This window comes from Trachypithecus francoisi, unplaced genomic scaffold, assembly GCF_009764315.1.
Source record: "Trachypithecus francoisi isolate TF-2019V2 unplaced genomic scaffold, Tfra_2.0 Lachesis_group5, whole genome shotgun sequence".
Taxonomy (NCBI): Eukaryota; Metazoa; Chordata; class Mammalia; order Primates; family Cercopithecidae; genus Trachypithecus; species Trachypithecus francoisi.
Window position 1 is genome coordinate 60,871,769 of NW_022681470.1, and position 19,810 is coordinate 60,891,578.

The 19,810-nt window shown below is 41.1% G+C and overlaps 1 long non-coding RNA gene across 1 annotated transcript; it reads left to right on the plus strand.

Moving 5' to 3' along the window:
- The first annotated feature begins 425 nt into the window (after window positions 1–425).
- On the plus strand, window positions 426–19,256 carry LOC117075437. The gene is made up of 3 exons (XR_004433998.1): window positions 426–437; window positions 6,751–6,755; window positions 19,095–19,256. It is a non-coding gene; the product is annotated as an uncharacterized LOC117075437 (long non-coding RNA).
- Window positions 19,257–19,810: the final 554 nt, after the last annotated feature.

Below are 19,810 nucleotides of genomic sequence, written 5' to 3' on the forward strand. Positions count from 1 at the left end.
TAACTTCCAGGAATTCTTACCCAGTTCAAATGATATAATTCTAAAATTACTAGAAACCTGTATCCAAGAGTGCTTTTTAGGGTCCTTTCCATCCCTTCATGAATCTCCTAAAACACACCATATTCTAGGATCTTGCATGCTTATGAAATTTTCAGAAACTATATCAGCATTAAGCAATGAACTGTGAAAATAACTTTAAGTAGTTGTAGGTAAAGGCACAAAGGACAATGAAATTTGGTTATTTCTGTGGTTTACAATTACTTAACATCATAACCATAATTATGATTGATAGCATATACTCAGACATATTAGAATTTTATAAATCCCATTCAATTTTGGAACATATATTAATGTCATTCACTAAAATATAACCTGAAGAAGATTAAACATTATTTTTATTTTCATAGTGCTTCCTATGTAACTTAAAATGTCAAATAGTCCTGTTTACCTCTCCTTTGGATGTTTCAGGGGCCTTCTGTTGCATCCCAAAGTTAGAGGTCAGAAAAGGCAATTTTGAAGTTGAAATTTAATTTGGGAAACCTATCAAATATGCTAAAGGTTTAAAACAGCTTATGCTTAACCAGTTTGACTATGAGGTGAGATTCTTATAAATCTTTTGTAGCCCTTTACAATTTTTGTGAAAGAGGAGATCAATGCTTTAAGAAAAGCCTGTTGTGCTTTTATTTTTATGTCAATTTACAGAATAACTGAATAATACTCCTTTAAATTTAGTCAACATTTTCACACACAGAATTTTTTTTACAAGATTAATTTTTACAAACCTTCCACAACTTACTCAAACCTTTAGCTTTATCTTATCTAGTTAAAAAATCCTTTAACCCCCTAAACTAGACAAAAATTTACATTCCAGGACCGGATGTGGTGACTCACTCCTGTAATCCTAGTACTTTGGGAGTCTGAGGCAGCCAGATGCCTGAACTCAGGACTTTGAGACCAGCCTGGCCAACATGGCAAAACACTGTCTCTACTAAAAATACAACAAATTAGCTGAGTGTGGTGGCATGTGCCTATAGTCCCAGCTACTCAGGAGGCCGAGGCAGGAGAATTGCTTGAACCCAGGAGACAGACGTTGCAGTGAGCTGAGATCATGCTACTGCACTCCAGCCTGGATGACAGAGCAAGACTCTGTCAAAACAAACAAATGAACAAACAAACAAACACCATTTACATTACCATGCCTTCTCATAATCTTTTACCAAAAACACATTTCACTCTCCTCACACACCTTACACATAAATCTGTTTTTTTAAGTAGTTTCAATTACATGCTATAATGGTAACTTTTAGCAAGTTTTACTTTTGGTGTATAAATTTCCTAATTTCCTCTCACAACTTACACAGACCATCTACAACATGCTTGGACTTTCTGACTTGTCCTAAAAATCCTTTTTTTTTTTTTTTTTTTTAAAAGACGGCGTCTTGCTCTGTCGCCCAGGCTGGAGTGCAGTGGATCTTGGCTAACTGCAAGCTCCACCTTCCAGGTTCACACCATTCTCCCACCTCAGCCTCCCAAGTAGCTGGGATTACAGGCACATGCCACAATGCCCAGCTAATTTTCTTTATGTATTTTTAGTAGAGATGAGGTTTCACCATGTTAGCCAGGATGGTCTCAATCTCCTGACCTCGTGATCCGCCCACCTCAGCCTACAAAAGTGCTAGAATTACAGGCGTGAGCCACCATATCCGGCCAATGTCCTTCTTTTTAAACAACACGTTATTTTACTTTAGAACAAGAATTTACCATACAATATTCTTTTTTTTTTTTTTTAAGGTGGAGTTTCACTCTTGTTGTCCAAGCTGGAGTGCAATGGCATGATTTCAGCTCACTGCAACCTCTGCCTCCTGGGTTCAAGTGATTCTCCTGCCTCAGCCCCCTGAGTAGCTGGAATGACAGGTGCATGCCACCAAGTTTGGCTAAGTTTTTGTATTTTTAGTAGAAACGGGGTTTCACCATGTTAGCTAGGCTGGTCTCGAACTCCTGACCGCAGGTGATCCACCTGCCTCAGTCTCCCAAAGTGCTGGGATTACAGGTGTGAGCCACTGCACCTGGCCACAAGATTTTTTCTTTTTCTTTTCTTTTCTTTTTTTGAGACAGAGTCTCACTCTGTTGCCAGGCTGGAGTGCAGTGGCGTGGTCTTGGCTCACTACAACCTTCATCTCCTGGGTTCAAGCAGTTCTCCTGCCTCAGCCTCCCAAGTAGCTGGGATTACAGGCACGTGCCACAATGCCCGGCTAATTTTTATATTTTTAGTGGAGATGGGGTTTCACCATGTTGGCCAGGCTGGTCTTGAACTCCTGACCTCGTGATCTGCCCACCTCAGCCTCCCAAAGTGCTGGGATTACAGGCATGAGTCACCATGCCCAGCCACAAGATTCTTTCTTATATAAAATATGTTTTCTTTATAACTTTCTTTGCATAGCTAGGGGGCATAGCTAATTCCACATGCCCTAGGCCTTATCTAGAATCTAATGTCTCCAAGCTAGGCAAATTGAACAATTTTGAAAAGTCATAGCAGTTTATGACCTTAAAACATTTAGCAAACCTAATATCTAACATCCCTAATTTAGACCAAATGTCTTTATTTTTGCCAGTAATCTTCAAAACTTTTTATTTCCCTAAGATTACTAAAGTTACATGAACTAAAAGGCATTACCGTTTTTATTTTTCTTTCAAAATATTTGATTTAAGTGCTTATTTTTCTTAAAGCCAATTAGTTAGAGCTTTTATATAAACATTACACACGCAACACATACATAACCAGACAGACAGACAGAAGAAGATCCAGTAGTTGCAGTAGTTGTAAGATTTTTCATTTACCAGTTTCTAAGTTTCTTTCTTTTTTTTTTTTGTTTTGGATGAATTCTTGCTCTGTCGCCAAGGTTGGAGTACAGTGGCACAATCTCAGCTCACTGCAACCTCTGCCTCCTGGGTTCAAGTGATTCTCCTGCCTCAGCCTCCTGAGTAGCTGGGATTACAGGTGCATGCACAACACCCAGCTAATTTTTGTGTATTTAGTAGAGATAAGGTTTCACCATGTTGGTCAGGCTGATCTCGAACTCCTGACCTCAGGTGATCCATCCACCTTGGCCTCCCAAAATGCTGGGATTACAGGCATGATCTACCACACCCAGCACCAGTTTCTAGGTTTCTTAATTGGATTACTGGCTTTACAGTGGAGTCCTTGGAAGAACAGGGCCAGGAAAGCATACAGTTTCTAGGGCCTAATATGAAAAGCAGGCACAGCTAGAAAGCAAAACATCTCCAAAAATTAAGTCCCATTTTTACACCAGATCCTGGATCCCCCCCCAAAAAAGGGAGTCAGCCCATCCCCATGGGAGTCTTATCTCTCAGTAGGGGGTGAAGACATCTCCATACTTCTATGTGGCCAAGAGCATGCTTCTCTCGTCCAAATGTGCAGAGCTATTTCCCCATAACTGTCACTAGACATCCCTAAAAGTATATTTCCTACTTAGTTATGACACACCAGAGCTCTCTCATAATGTGAAGTAATTTCTGATACTCCCAAAGTAAAAAATGTCAAATAATGCAATGCAAAACAGAACACAGCCTTAGATTTTGAAAGGAATCTATCCACTTTCAATTCCTAGGATTTCATGAGGAAAACAGAGGTTTTTCCCAAAACAGAATCTCTTGTATCTGTTGTTTTTCCCAAGGAGTCCCAGGTTGTTAGAGCTTGAATATCCACTTTTAATTAAGCTGACTTTAAAAGTCCTTTTAAATTTCTTTTTACCTGACTTTAGCCAGCCCAAATGGCTGATATTTCTGGCTTTTAAACTTTACCGAAAGTAACCTCACAGGTGCTATGAGAAAGGAAAATTCAAGACAATTTGTGGAGGGGAAGAGAATAAAAAAATGGCAAATATTACCCAAATACCAACCAGAAAGTACTCACTTCCTAAGCTGGGAATTGAACCTGGGCATTTTTAAATGGCAGAGACCCAAAGAAAGTCCAGCCACGTAGTTACCAGGTCAAGCACCAAGGACATACAAGACAAGATGGAGACTTCATCCAGTTTTTTTTTCAAGAAACTGCAGCAAAGTTTATTACTGACCAGTTTTGCTGAGCCCTCCTGAACAACAGGCTTATGGGTCCTAAGCCTGCATTCTCTCCTAAGGTACCCCTCATTATGACAACAATACAGAAAGACACAAAAAGCACAATACAGCTTACGATGAGCCTCATGAATCATTTTTTCCATTAATCAAAACTTTACAGAGGAGATAAACAATGATTTTTACCATTCATTCAGCCAGTCTGCACAGAGAGAGAGAGAGGAAGAGAGGGGCCAGAAGTCTGACTAGTAAGAAATTCTTACCCTTTGGCCTGCACGCCAGGCTTCTGGGTTCCCTTTCCCTGTGTGGTCCTAGTGACCAAGATCTCCACACTATAGCCCTGGTGGCCAAGCCACATCATAAAGGAAAATCATATTTTTCTGTTTCATGGAACTACGGGCAACAGCCTCTGAATTTTGCAAGATGCCACTCAACTGGCTGCATGGGGCACCAAATATCAAACTGGCAAGGTTCAAATTTGACGCTGATTGGGCCCTGTCATCTTTAACTAATTTTTAACCAAGAGGAACTTTACTGAGAGGAGGGTCTCTAACCCAATCCCATCCATTAGTCAGGTAAATGTGGCCCATTATTTATCCAAAGTCAGCCAGTTGGTGCTGCAGCAGTCTATTTCCTTTGGATCAGGATAGTAACTAAGCTAAAAGTTTATAAGATTTAATATTTGAGTCTTCATTTTAAAACGCACTTCAACGCATTGTTGTTCATTCAGAACATTCCACTGTAAGTCATCTTTAGTAAGATTTTGCCATTTCTGTAAGACTTTGCTGCTTTCTGTGCCTGATGTATAAACCAGAAGGAACTCAGTTTTCCAGAAATTAAGGATCCCATTTTTACCTAAAATATTGGCTTTACTCTCCAGTTCCCTTGTTTGAGACTCCGTCTCAAAAAAAAAAAAAGAAGAAAACATATGTATAAATAGTCTTGACTTTGGATTAGACAATAGTTTTTTGGAGATGACACCAAAAGTACAAGAGACAAAGAAATAATAGATAAATTGAAATTCATCATACTGGAAACTTTTCAACTGGGTGCGGTGGCTCACACCTGTAATCCCAACACTTTGGGAGGCTGAGGCAGGCAGATTACCTGATGTCAGGAGTTCAAGACCGGCTTGGTTAACATGGTGAAACCCTGTCTCTACTAAAAATACAAAAATTATCCAGGCATGGTGACATGTGCGTGTAATCCCAGCTACTTGGGAGAGTGAGGCAGGAGAATCACTTGAGCCCAGGAGGTGGAGCTTGCAGTGAGCTGAGATCATGCCACTGCATTCCAGGCTGGGCAACAGAGTGAGCCTCCATCTGAAAGAAAGAAAGAAAGAAGAAAGAAAGAAAGAAAGAGAAAGAAAGAAAGAAAGAAAGAAAGAAAGAAAGAAAGAAGAAGGAAGGAAGGAAGGAAGGAAGGAAGGAAGGAAGGAAGGAGAGAGAAAGAGAAAGAAGGAAGGAAGGAAGGAAGGAAGGAAGGAAGGAGGGAAGGAGGGAAGAAAGAAGGAAGGAAATATAGAAAGAAAGAGCAACTTTCATGGTTTGACGAATATCATCAAGAAAGTGAAAAAGCCCACAGCACTTTGGGAGGCTGTGGCCAGAGGACTACTTGATCCCAGGAGTTCAAGACTAGCCTGGGTAACACAGGGAGACCCTCATCTCTACAAAAAAATAAAAAATAGCTAGGCATAGTGGCATGCATCTATGTTCCCAGCTACTTAGGAGGCTGAGGTGGGAGGATTGCTTGAGACCAGGAAGTTGAAGCTGCCATGAGCTGTGATAACACCACTGCACTTCAGCCTGAGTGACAGAGTGAGACCTATCTCAAGAAAGAAAGAGCAATGAATTATTAGAGAAAAGAAAGAGAAAAAAAATGACTCCTGGAATGTGAGAAAATATTTTCAAGTCATATATCAGATAGAGGAGTTATATCCAGAATATTTGAAAAATGCTTGTAACTCTGTAATAAAAAGAAAAATAAGCTGGGTGTGGTGGCTTTGACCTGTAATCCCAGCACTTTGGGAGGCCAAGACAGGCAGATCACTTGAGCTCATGTGTTCAAGACCAGTCTGGACAACATGGTGACTTCCCATCTCTGAAAAATACGAAAATTGGCCGGGCATGGCAGTGTGTGCCTGTGGTCTCAGCTACTTGGGAAGCTAAAGTGGGAGGATAGCTTGAGCCTGGGAGGTGGAGATTGCAGTCACCAAGATGGCACCACTGCACTCCAGACTGGGCAATAGAGCCAGACATTATCTAAAAAAAAGAAAAAGAAAAAAGACAAATAAGCCAATTTAAAAATAGTCAAAGGATTTGAACAGACATTTTTTCAAAGAAGATACACAAATGGTTGATGGGCTCATGACAAGGTGCCCAATGTCACTATATGTCAATACAGAAATATAAAGCAAAACCAGAAAGAAATACAATATCACTACACACCCACTAGAATAGCTATAATGAAAAAGAAGAATAATAACAAGTATTGGTGAGGCTGTGGGTAATTGGAGCTCTTTTAAATTGTTATTAGGAATGCAAAATGGCGTAGTTATTCTGGAAAACCACTGGACAGCCCCTCAAAAAGTTAACCATAGAGTTACTATATGACACAGCATTTCCACTCCTAGGTATGCACCAAGAGAATTGAAAGCATATGTCACACAAACAATTACACATGAATGTTCATAGCATCATTATTTATAATCAGCAAAAACTGCAAGTAATCCAAATGTCTATCAACAGATAAATGTAATATTCATACAATAGAACATTATTTGGCCATAAAAAGAAAAGAAGTTCTGATACATACTATTACATAAATGAACCTTGAATACATTATGCTAACTAACTGAAAGAAGCTAGACACAAAGCATCACATATTATATGATCCTATGTGTATGAAATGTCCAGAAGGGTGAATTCATAAAGAGAAAATGTAGATTAGTGGTAGCCAGGCTGTTAGTTAGGGAAAATGGAGAGTAGCGGCTGATGTGGTTTCTTTTTAAGTTGATTAAAATGTTCTGGATGACAGTGCAGTGGCCCATGTCTGTAATCCCAGTATCTCGGGAAACCAAGGCAGGAAGATCACTTGAGGCCAGAGTTTGAGACCAGTCTGGTCAACACAGCAAGATCCTGTCTCCACAAATATATATCTATATCTATATATCAGATAGAGGAGTTATATCCAGAATATTTGAAAAATGCTTGTAACTCTGTAATAAAAAGAAAAGTAAGCTGTAATAAAAATAAGCTGTAATCAAAAAGAAAAATATAATATAGATATAGATTCATATATATGTTCATATATATGCTTATATTTATGTTCTAGAATTATCACAAATTTATGTGATGGATGTGGTGATGGATGTGAACTCTGTGAATATACTAAAAGTCACTAAATTGTACACTTCAAAGAGAGGTATGTGTGAATTTTATTTCAGTAACGCTGTTACAAAAAAGGAAAAGTAAACTGGAGTACCTATGTTAATATCCAACAAAATGTATTTCAGATAAAACAATATGATAAGGGATAAAGAGGATCCTTTCATGATAAAGATGTCAATTTATCAAAAGGGCATAATAATCTTAAATGTTTATGTACCTGATAGCACAGCATACATTAAGAAAATACTGAGGTAACTAAAATTAGACAAATCCACAATTATAGTTGAAGATTGCAATGCCTGTCTCTCAATGATGGATGTAACAAATAAACAGAAAATGGGTAAGGATATAAAAGATGTGGCATAAGCTATCAACCAATTTTACTTAATTGACATTTCTAGAACACTTTATAGAACCACAAAATTGTTTAGTAAAAAATTTGGCCTTTCCCAAAGAGAGGTCTGGCCTTTGCCCTCAGCTTCTGGCAGATAATCTGTGTCATACTGTATAGAAATGTCTTTGTTTAAAGCAGGGGCTGGCCACATCATATGGGGTGGGGCTGGCCACAGCTAATAGTCTGAGAGTAGGGGCTCTGGGTTATCTGGTAGAAGCCAACCTGGAGACTGAATTCAACCATATGGGCAATCAATCATGCCTTTATGATGAGGCCCCAATAAAAACTCTGGACACTGAAGCTCAGGTGAGCTTTCCTGGATGGTAATACTTCTTGCATATTGTCACAAACCAATGATGAGTCCTGATGCCACAGAAAAAGGAAAACAGGAACTTCATGTTGGATACTTCTCCTAGACTCTGTTTAACGTGCTTGTATGGTGGCTGATTTTAATTGTACCTTTTCCCAATAATCACAGCTATAGCCATGAGTATATTTTCAGTGGGTTATATGAGTTCTAGCAAGTTATCAAAACTTAGAGTGGGCCAGGGGCGGTGGCTCACACCTGTAATCCCAGCACTTTCGGAGGCTGAGGTGGGCAGATCACGAGGTCAGGAGATTGAGACCACGGTGAAACCCTGTCTCTACTAAAAATACAAAAAATTACCTGGGCATGGTGGTGGGCGCCTATAGTCCCAGCTACTCGGGAGGCTGAGGCAGGAGAATGGCATGAACCTGGGAGGCAGGAGAATTGTGTGAACCCGGGAGGCAGAGCTTGCAATGAGCCAAGATTGTGCCACTGCACTCCAGCCTGGGCGACAGAGTGAGACTCTGTCTCAAAAAAAAAAATAAAAAAAATTTAGAGTGGTTTTGGGAGCATCCTGAGCTTTTAGTTAGTGTCAGAGGTGAGGACAGTCTTGAAGACTATGACCTCTAACTTTATAGTTGACCCAAACCCTTGCAAGAATATTCTTTTTTATTTATTTACTTTGTAAAGGCAGGATCTCACTATGTTGCTGATGCTGGTCTTGAACGCCTGGTCTCAAGTGATGCCCCTTCCATAGCCTCCCAAAGTGCTGGGATTACAGTGTGAGCCACTGTGCCCAGCCTTATTTTTTATTTCATTCTTTTATTTTTGAAAATTCTTTTTTTGTTTGTTTTTTTGTTTTGTTTTGTTTTGAGACAGAGTCTCACTCTGTCACCCAGGCTGAAGTGCAGTGGCACGATCTCGGCTCACTGCAACATTCACCTCCTAGGTTCAAGCAATTCTCCTGCCTCAGCCTCCTGAGTAGCTGGGATTACAGGTGTGCACCATCATGTCCAGCTAATTTTTGTATTTTTAGTAGAGATTGGGTTTCACCATGTTGGTCAGACTGGTCTTGAACTCCTGACCTCATGATCCGCCCATCTCAGCCTCCCAAAGTGCTGGGAGACAAAGAAAGTACAAAGCCACCACATCTGGTCTGAAAATTCTTTATTAGCACACATGGAACCATATACCACAAACCATATTCTGGGACATAAAACAAGTCTTAATACATTTAAAATAAATCAAATTATATTAAGTGTGTTATTTTACTTCAGTGGAATTAAATTAGAAATCAAGATCAGAGTAAGGCAAAGAATCCTCCCAAACTCATGCATGACAGTCATGAGGTTCGCCTTCCTCTGGAAGGGAAAGAAAGGTGGTGAGGTTTAGGGTATTGCAGTACTGGAAATATATGCATGTTAGAGTGGAAGGATTCCATAGGAGGTCGATCTAGAAGCACAAAAATGTCGGGTAGCTTTTAGTTGAATATAAGGCTTGAACAGCATGAGGGACCATGAGGTTAAGTGGAAATCCTAAGACTAAATCATCAAAGGCTTCAGTTAACTTTGCAGCTGCTGTGACTACACACAAACAAAAAGGGTAGGCTTTTGCTACAGGGTCAAGTGAGAGGCCAAAATAAGCTACTGGACTATGATGTCCATTGAGCTTTTGATTTAGAAGCCCCCAAGATTTGTACTGATCTTTCATGTATACATAGAAAGGTTTATAGTAATTGGGAAATTCAAGGATAGGAATGTTTTGAAGGGAGTCCTTCAAGTTATAGAAAATAGTCTCAAGTGAACCTGTCCAGGGCAAGGGCTCAGGTATTTCTGCTGTTATCAGAACGTTTAAAGGGACAGCAAATTCTGAAAATTAGGAATCCAATGTCTATGGTTTTCTATGAGGCTGAGAAATCCTTGATGTTGTCTTTTAGTAATTGGATGGGGGCAAGTCCCTAAAGTTTTTCAACAAAGAGGCTTTCCATCTTGTGTGATGTCATGGCCTAGATAATGGACTTGGATGTGATAAACTTGGGAGTTTATTCTTAGAGACATTGTGTGCCTTGTGTGTAAACACTCTCTGCAAATGGAGAAAATCAATTTTGCAAGCCTCTTCATCTGGACAGCATAACAGAGAGGCATCATATTTTATAAGAATAGATTCCTAGGAGAATTGGATGTCTCCAGGGTTATTGTTGAGTACTTGGGTGAAATAAGAGGATGCTTCTGTAAGCCCTTTGGGCATCATTGTCCACAAGTAGTGTTGGTTTTCCCAAATAAAAAAACACATGAGTATGTTTGCAAGGACATTCTAAAGCACGTAAGGAATAGACCTATGACTATAAAGTAAGTAGCTGTTTCAGGGATTGAGGATAGGATGTAACTGGCATTGGCGATTATAGGGAAGCAAGAAAGCAAATTATTAATAGCCCTAGCTCTTGTACGATGTGGCTGCTGAACCTACAGGCCTTTTTGACAGGCAGAATGCAGGTAATACAAGAGCTAGTGCAAGGAAGTTGTTTTTTTTTTTTTTTTCTGGCAGAATGCAGGATAAGACAGCCTAAAGGGCTTCGACATCCTCCTTTGTGCAGCAGTTTTGGGAGGTCATAACTAGATCAGTTGAGATCTTTAAGGATCCAGCCTTTGTTGTGTGTCCCACATCTGAATTGTATTTGACCCAGAGTCTATCACAGCTAGGTCCAAGGTTTGAGATGTTTATAGGGGAGGCATCAGGCAGTGATTAGTCAGTCTCTGCCATCATCAAACTATTGGTCAAATTATGGTACTCCACTTATAACAAATTCACTGGAGTGAAATTACTAAGCAGAACAGTATATTGGCTAGTGAGAAAGCCCAAACAGACAGGAAACAGCTGAGACAAAGACAGAGACTGAGGTGTATTTGAGATTTCTACCACTGAAAACTTTTTGTTACTCCAAGGAAGAGAATGATAGAATGGTGGTAGGGTTTACGGTAGAAAGAAAGTATTCTGTTTTTGCAATTGTGTGGAAATTTCTCCCTTTTGTGTTAAGGGCAGTTGTGGACAGACCGGAGCAGCTACTCGTTCAGAGCTGTCATTTGGCAACCAAACTTTGTTCTTTGTCTTTTCAGATCCTATCTTTTGAGCTAGGGTAGAGCAACTGTTCTTTCAGTGTTTCTTTTCCTTATACTATGAACAGGTGTCTTTGTCTAGACTAGACATAGAGGTGTCCTTGTTCTAGTTATTTCCAGTTGCCTAATCTAAAAAGTTTATTTATATATTTTTTCTAAGTCAAAATATCACAGTATTCTGAAAGGTCTTGTAATTTAGAGAAGGAGACATAGTATCTTCTGATTTTAAACTAAACCTGCCACCTTGGTTTAGGACCATCCGGAAAACATTAAATAAGACAACTGTGATATCTTTGCCCTTATCAAGACTAGAGAGCTCCTGGAAAGTGGTAGTTACGTGATCTCTGAAACTAGGATGACTTTATTCTTTCTCTGTTTACAAATTTGACTTTTTTTTTTTTTTGAGATGGAGTCTCTCTCTGTCGCCCAGGCTGGAGTGCAACGGCAGGATCTCGGCTCACTGCAACCCCCACCTTCTGGATTCAAGCGATTCTCATGACTCAGCCTCCCAAATAGCTGGGATTACAGGTGCCCACCACCACACCCAACTAATTTTTGTATTTTTAGTAGAGATGGGGTTTCACCGTGTTGGCCAGGCTAGTCTTGAATTCCTGACCTCCAGTGATCCACCTGCTTTAGCCTCCCAAAGTGCAGGGATTACAGCTGTGAGCCACCACTCCCGGCCATGCAGGTGTTGTATTTTTACCTCAGTATCTGTTCCTGCCCAGCAAGACCTGGGTACCTCATTTGCTATCAGAATGTTGGAGCTGTACTGGAAGTTTCCTTTATTCCCCCTTTCTAAGAGGAAATCTTTATTTTAGCTACACTGATTTTCCCCCATTTTTGTAAAGTAGGGCTATTTTGTTTTTTTTTTTTTTTTTTTTTTTGAGGTGGAGTCTCAGTCTATCGCCCAGGCTGGAGTACAGTGGTGCAATCTCGGCTCACTGCAACCTCTGCCTTCCAGGTTCAAGCGATTCTCCTGCCTCAGCCTCCCGAGTAGCTGGGATTACAGGTGCCCACCATCACGCCCGGCTAAGTTTTGTATTTTTAGTAGAGACAGGGTTTCTCCATGTTGGTCAGGCTGGTCTTGAACTCCCGACCTCAGGTGATCCGCCTACCTCGGCCTCCCAAAGTGCTGAGATTACAGGTGTGAGCCACTGCACTTGGCCATAAAGTAGGGCTACTGCAAGTGGTTAACTCAATCACTTAGTCCATGTGGAGCTAGAGTACCAGGGCTGGAATCCTGGCTGTGCTAACTCTAACTGTGTGACCCACCTTATGGTTATGCTTGACCCATAGTTGAAATTTTAGAATTGGAGCCCTAAGAGTTCTTTCTCAGTCTGTCTGTGTGTTCATGTATCCATAACTCATGAAAGTCTTTATGCTCGTTGTGTGAATGTGTAGTATTATCCTACCTCCAGATGGTATTAATAATTTAGATTACAAAGCCTCTTAGAAGAATTATATTTTGATTGGCTTAGAGATAAATAAGCACTTATATAAGTGAAATATTCCTAAAATTCCCAGAAAGTAAGGAAATCTAACCTCTATTTTTTTTTTTTTTTTTTTTCCTGACACAGGGTCTCACCCTGTCACCTAGGCTGGAGTGCAGTGGCACTATCATGACTCACTGCAGCTTAGACCTCCTGGGCTCAAGTGATCCTCTTGCTTCAGCCTCGCAAATAGCTGGGACTACCTACAGGCAAATGTCATCACAACTGGCTAATTTTTGTATTTTTTGTAGTCATGGGGTTTCTCCATGTTGCCCAGGCTTGTCTTAAACTCCTGGGCTTAAGTGATCTGCCTCCCTTAGCCTCCAAAAGTTCCAGGATTACAGGCATAAGCCACTGCACCCAGCCTTCTAATATTTTTAATGTGAAAAAAGAAGTGTTCTTATAGAAACTAACTCAGAAACATTTTTAGAACTCGAGTTAACATAATTTAGATAAATCTCTAGCAAGCAAAACTAGCTTAATACTTTTGGTTATATTTTCTCTGAATTACAGACATTAAGTATAAGTGTACATTTTTACTCTACTTAGGTATGCCCTTTAACTCCTACAGATCTACTGATTGAATAAGTTAGCATTAGTTCTACGTAATGTTTAAGATTATAAAACATATAAATTTATGTTTAATCAAATAGAAAAATCATTCCGATAAGCTTTATTTTGACAATAATTAGCTTGTAGTTTCCAAGATCTTTGGTAACTTAAAATTTTAGAGTGATTCTAAATTGCAACAATTAATGGATATTAATTAGGTATCTAGACCATTTCCAGGAAACACTGATTACTAAGCATAATTTTAAGTTACGTGCTTCTTATTTTTATATGCAACAGAGAGACTATATCTTTAGGTTTTTTTAATGAGCATGTTCATTTCTACCACTTTGAGAGTATATAAATGCTGTTGTATTACAGATAGTGCACAATTATCCACGGTAGGGGAGGAAAAAACCTTTTTGTCTACCCTTCTAAGTTCTGCAGCTGGGGCCCCAGAAATTAAACTGAGGTAAGACAGATAAACACGAGAAAAACAAACAGAGCTTATTAACAAAAGCAACATGGATACATGCAAGAAGAACTCAGTGATGAGTAACTCAAAGGGATGTTTAGAACTTGGGGCTTTTATAGCATGTTAGCAAAGAACAATAAATTTGTAGAGAAGTGACAAGATAAAGGAAAAGCAATTTAGGGCTGAGTGTGGTGGCTCATACCAACAATTCCAGCACTCTGGGAGGTCAGGGCAAGAGAATCACTTGAGCCTAGGAGTTTGAGATCAGCCTGGACAACATAGGGAGACCCTGTCTCTACAAAATAAAAAAGTTAGACAAGCATAGTGGTGCATGCCTGTGATCCCAGCTACTCAGGATCACTTGAGCCCAGGAGGCTGAGGCTGCAGTGTACCTTGGTTGTGCCACTGCACTCCAGCTGGGCAACAGAGTGAGGCCTTATTTCAAATAAAAAAAAAGGAAAGGGGCGGGGCATGGTGACTTACACCTGCAATCCCAGCACTTTGGGAGGCCGAGGAGGGCGGAGTTTGAGACCAGCCTCGCCAACATGGTGAAACCCCATCTCTACTAAAAATACAAAAATTAGCTGGGTGTGGTGGTGAGTGCTATAATCCCAGTTACTTGGGAGACTGAGGCAGGAGAATTGTTTGACCCCGGGAGGCGGAGTTTGCAGTGAGCCGAGGTCATGCCATTGCACTCCAGCCTGGGCATCAGAGTGAGACTCCGTCTCACAAAAAAAAAAAAAACAAAAAGAAAAAGAAAAGGAAAAGCAATTTAGGCCTTTTAGGGATGGCAAACTGTATAAAGGTAGATATGTGAAGGAAACTAATGGATGATAAGGGCTATTTTATAAGGTTTCTATGTAGATTCCTCTCTATGCCATTTCTGAGCTGTTAAGGTCTCGAGTTGTCTCTGGTAATTAAGAGTTTCATAGTTGTCCTTCTATTGCTGGTGTGGGAGAGAGAGCCATCTCTACAAATGAAAATTCATGTCAGACTTTTAGGCAAATGAGGGGGACGGCAGAGAATTTTTTTCAGTGTCTGCTGTTTCTCAATTGCTTTCAGCTCAAAATAATCCTTATGCCAAAGTGGCATATCATGGGGTGGCATATTCTGATCCCCTACATCACCCCTTCGTTTTCACTGTTGAATACAAGTCACTATGGTTAATTGTCTGGTGCATTCGGTTTTTCACACTCTAAAATATCTAGTATCTCTGAATTCATTCATGTCTTTTTATTTCCATTACAAACACCATCCTCCTTGTCCAAGCCATAAGTCTTTTCACCTGGTATATTGAATTAGCTTTTTAACCATCCCTACAGTTTAGAGAAATATTTATAAAATTAAAGTCAGAATATGATACTCACTTTGTAACTGTCAGTGTCCCACTGCATAGTCTAACCCCACGCGACTTCTCCAGCTTCATCTTCTATCCCTTGTCTTCTTACTCACTTCTCTAGAGCCACACATGTTTCCTTGGTGCTCCATGAACATCCTCCCCAGCCCAGAGCCTCGGTGCTTGTTCTTCTCTCTACCTGAATGTTCTTTGCATGGCTGGATCCTTTTCATCATCTGGTCTTAGAGGAAATATTACCCTCTGTGGTATGATATGACATATCCCAGTTCCTGTCACAGGGCTCCTAAAACCCTTAGAATATCCTGAGTGATAGGGGTGCCTTTTGCTACTCATAATGAGCCTCCTTTGATCACACCTGGGTTCATGCTAATGAGTGATTTGGGGTGAAGCCCCTAGATAGCCCAGGACGTGGCCAGTCACCAAAAAGACCCAGTGATTAGAGGATTAGAGGGTTGGAACTTTCAGCCCATCCACCAGCCTCCAGGAAAGGGGGCTGGAAGCTGGAAGTTAAGCTCTATAAAAACTCCTTAACAAGATCTGATGAGCTTTCAAGTTGCTGAACACATGGAGGTATCTCTTCCCCCGTGCCTTTCCCTATGCACTTCTGCATCTGGCTTTTCATCTCTACCCTTTATAATAAATAGGCTTTGCAATAAACCAGTAAACATAAGTAAGTGTTTCCCTAGATTCTATGGGCTGTCCTAGCAAATGATCAAACCCGAGGAGGGGGATTGTGGGAACCTGGATTTATAGCGGATAGGTCAGAATCACAGGTCATAACCTGGGACTTGCAATTGGTACCTGAAGTGGGGCAGTCTTGGGGGACTGAGCCCTCACCCTGTGGGATCTGATGCTGTGTCCAGGTATCTAGTGTTAGAACTGAATTGAATTATAGGATATGCAGTTATTGTACTCTGGAGAACTGGTAGGGAGAAATGCCAACACGATTTGGTTATCACAAGTTAAGTGTTCTGAGCTGCTTTGAGTGTGAGAGCAAGAAAATCGTTAGTTTGGCTTTTTGTATCTAATAGACCTCAGAGACCTTCCCTGACCACCCTATCTAAACTAGTTTCTCCCATATCATATTCCATTTTTAATTTTCTTCTTAGTGTCTACCAAGTGCCGTCATCTGAAACTACCTAAATTCCTTTTTACTTGATTATTGTCTGTCTTCCCAACCGGGATATAAGCTCCATGAAACCAGGGACTTTATATTAAAAACTCTCATCACTGTTTCATCAAGGCCAAGAATGTGTCTGACCATAATAGAAGCTCAAGAAATGTTTGTTGCCAGGCACGGTGGCTTATGCTTGTAATCTCAGCACTTTGGGAGGCTGAGGTGGGCAGATCACAAGGTCAGGAGTTTGAGACCAACCTGGTCAATACGGAGAACCCCATCTCTACTAAAAACACAAAAATTAGCCCGGTGTGGTGGCACGTGCCTATAGTCCCAGCTACTTGGGAGGCTGAGGCAGAAGAATCACTTAAACCTGGGAGGTGGAGGTTGCACTGAGCCAAGATTGCTCCACTGCACTCCAGCCTGGGCAACAGAGTGAGACTCCATCTCAAAAAAAAATAAAGAAAGAAAAAAGAAAAAAGAAATGTTTGTTGAAATGGGTTGTTGAAAAAAGAAATGGGTGAAAGAATATCAGCAACATTGCTGGGTCTTACCATGTGTATTTCCAACCCTACTGAGGTGAAAAGCCAGGCCTGGGCAAGGACTGTGTGTCTTCCATTTCTTAGCAACGCCAGTTGTTTTCTGCTCAATGGCCTTAGCCTTCGGGCACAGACCCAGAACAAAAGGGTATCAAGGGAGTTGCAAGCAACCTATCTTCTTTAATCTCCCCAGGAATGTTGCCCCTGCCCCCAAACTGCATTCCAGTCTTAGCCTTGGAATGAGAGCCCTCTTTCAGCAAAAGGGTGCATGACAAGAGGCTGTTTCAGAGGGTCCAAGACCAGGATTTCCACAATTGTTAGTGTCTTCTCCATGTTCCCAATAAATGTTTTAGGATTCCACATTTTTCCAGTCAAGTGTATCAACCATTTTTACACAAAAATGGAGCAAATTAGAGCACTTGGTTAACTGTATTTGGGCCTTGCAAGTTGTTGATTGATTCATCTGGATTTCAGAATCTGGTTTGTGGTTCAGTTTTTTTTCCCCTGCTTTCAGCTTTGCACATTTGAACTGGAATTTGCCTTATTGTCCCTTGTCAAAATCATTGAACTGTTCCGATTAGCCTAAATCTCACTCAACAGATTTGTTTTCTGTTGCTATAATGGAATACCATAGACTGGGTAATTTACAAAGAACAGAGATTAATTTCTTGTCGTTCTGGAGGCTGGGAAGTCCAAGGTGGAGGGGCCCGCATCTGCCCGGGACCTTCTTGCTGCATCCATCCCATGGCGGAAGGCAGAAGGGCAAAAGAGTAGATATGAGCCAGCTAGAGCAGACAGGCCCCAACTTGCTTTTTATCAGGAACCCACTCTGGAGATAACAGCATTAATCCATTCATGAGGGCAGAGACCTCATGGCCTAATTGTCTCTTAACAATCCCACTTCTTAATATCATCACTATGGCAATTAAATTTCAACATGAGTTTTGGAGGGGGCATTCAAACAATAGCAGTACTGAGTGCCTCTTACATGCCAGACACAGTTGTGAGCACTTGAAATGCACCAGGAAGCAAGAGACACAAGTTCCTTGCCCAAGAGGACCTTCCATTCTAGGGGTATGGGGTAGGTGGGTGGGATAACAACAAACATAATAACTAAGTAAATTGTACAGGATGTTGGGGGGTGATAAGTAAGTTCTTTGGACAAAATAAAAAGTAAATGGGGGTAAAGAGATCTGTGGGAGGTAGCAATTTTAAACAGAGGAGCCCAGTTTAGATTGTGACATTTGAACAAAGACTTGAAGGAAGTAAGAGAATCAGATCTGAGGCCGGGCGCGGTGCCTCAAGCCTGTAATCCCAGCACTTTGGGAGGCCGAGACGGGCGGATCACGAGGTCAGGAGATCGAGACCATCCTGGCTAACATGGTGAAACCCCGTCTCTACTAAAAAAAAAATACAAAAAACTAGCCGGGCGAGGTGGCAGGCGCCTGTAGTCCCAGCCACTTGGGAGGCTGAGGCAGGAGAATGGTGTAAACCCAGGAGGCGGAGCTTGCAGTGAGCTGAGGTCTGGCCACTGCACTCCAGCCTGGGCGACAGAGCGAGACTCCGTCTCAAAAAAAAAAAAAAGAGAATCAGATCTGAACATTTAAGAGCAGAGCATCCCAGGCAGAGAGAGCAACTAATACTGAGGCCTCAAGGCAGGAGCATGCCTGGTACTTTAAGAAACAGCAGTATGGCTGGACTGGGTGAATGAGAATGGCAGGAGACAAGGCCAGAGAATTGATAGGGGTTGAACTGTGTAGGGCCTTGCAGCCACTGTAAGACAAGGCCAGAGAATTGATGGGGGTTGAACCATGTAGGGCCTTGTAGCCACTGTAGGACTTGGGTTTTTACTCTCAGAGACATGGGGAGTTGTGGCTGGATTTTGAACAGAGGAGTGACAGGAGCCACTCTGTTTTCAAAGGATCACTCAGGCAGCTGTGTTGAGAACAGACTATGGAAGTGCAAGGGTAGAAGCTAGAAGACCTGTTACTATTCCAGCAATGCAGGCAAGAAATGGTGGTAGTAGCAGGGAAAATAATGAAAATTGGTTAGATTTCAGATATACTCTGAAGAGAAACCCACAGGAGGAAATGGGTATGGTGTTTGAGAGAAAGAAAGGAGTCGAAGCTGACTTCAAGGTTCTCTCTTGAGCAATGAGAAGGAGAGAGTTGCCATGAACTGAGATGGGGAAGGCTTAGGGAAGCATCAGCTTGGGGTGTGTATTTCCTATGGAGAAGTTGAGCAGGCAGTTGCATAGACAAGTCAGGTTCTAGACCACATCCAGAACCTAAACTTACTTCAATGCTAAAAATAGTTTTCTCCACAATCATGCTACTACCAATAACATGACTTTCAAAAACCAGTATAATCTGAATTAACCTAACCACACACAGCTTAATTATTAGTCTCATCCCCCTCTTATTCTTTAATCAAACCAACACCAGAGGAGAAGTCTGGGCTAGAAATTTAGATTTGGGAGTTCATGGCATATATTAAGTATTTAAAGCCATAAAATTGGATAAGAGAATAACAGTAGAGAAAGAACAGAGGGTCAAAGATTGAGCCCTGGGGTATTGCAACTTTTAGAACAGTACTGAAGAATAAACACATAATGTGAGCCACATTGATTTAAAATTTTCCACTAGCTGCACTTTTGGTTTGTTTGTTTTTTGAGACAGAGCCTTGCTCTGTCACTCATGCCAGAGTGTAGGGGCATGATCACAGCTAACTGTAGCCTCTACTTCTTGGGCTCAAGCAGTCCCCCAACCTCAGCCTCCCCAGTAGCTGAGACCACAGGCACATGCCACCATGCCTGACCAATTTTCGTATTTCATTTTGAGATGGGATTTTGCCATGTTACCCAGGCTAGTATTGAACTCCTAGGCTTAAGTCAACCTCCTGCCTCCACCTCCCGAAGTACTGGGATTACAGGATGAGCCACCACACCTGGCCTGGAAGCTAAATTTTTAAAGGAAAAGGAAA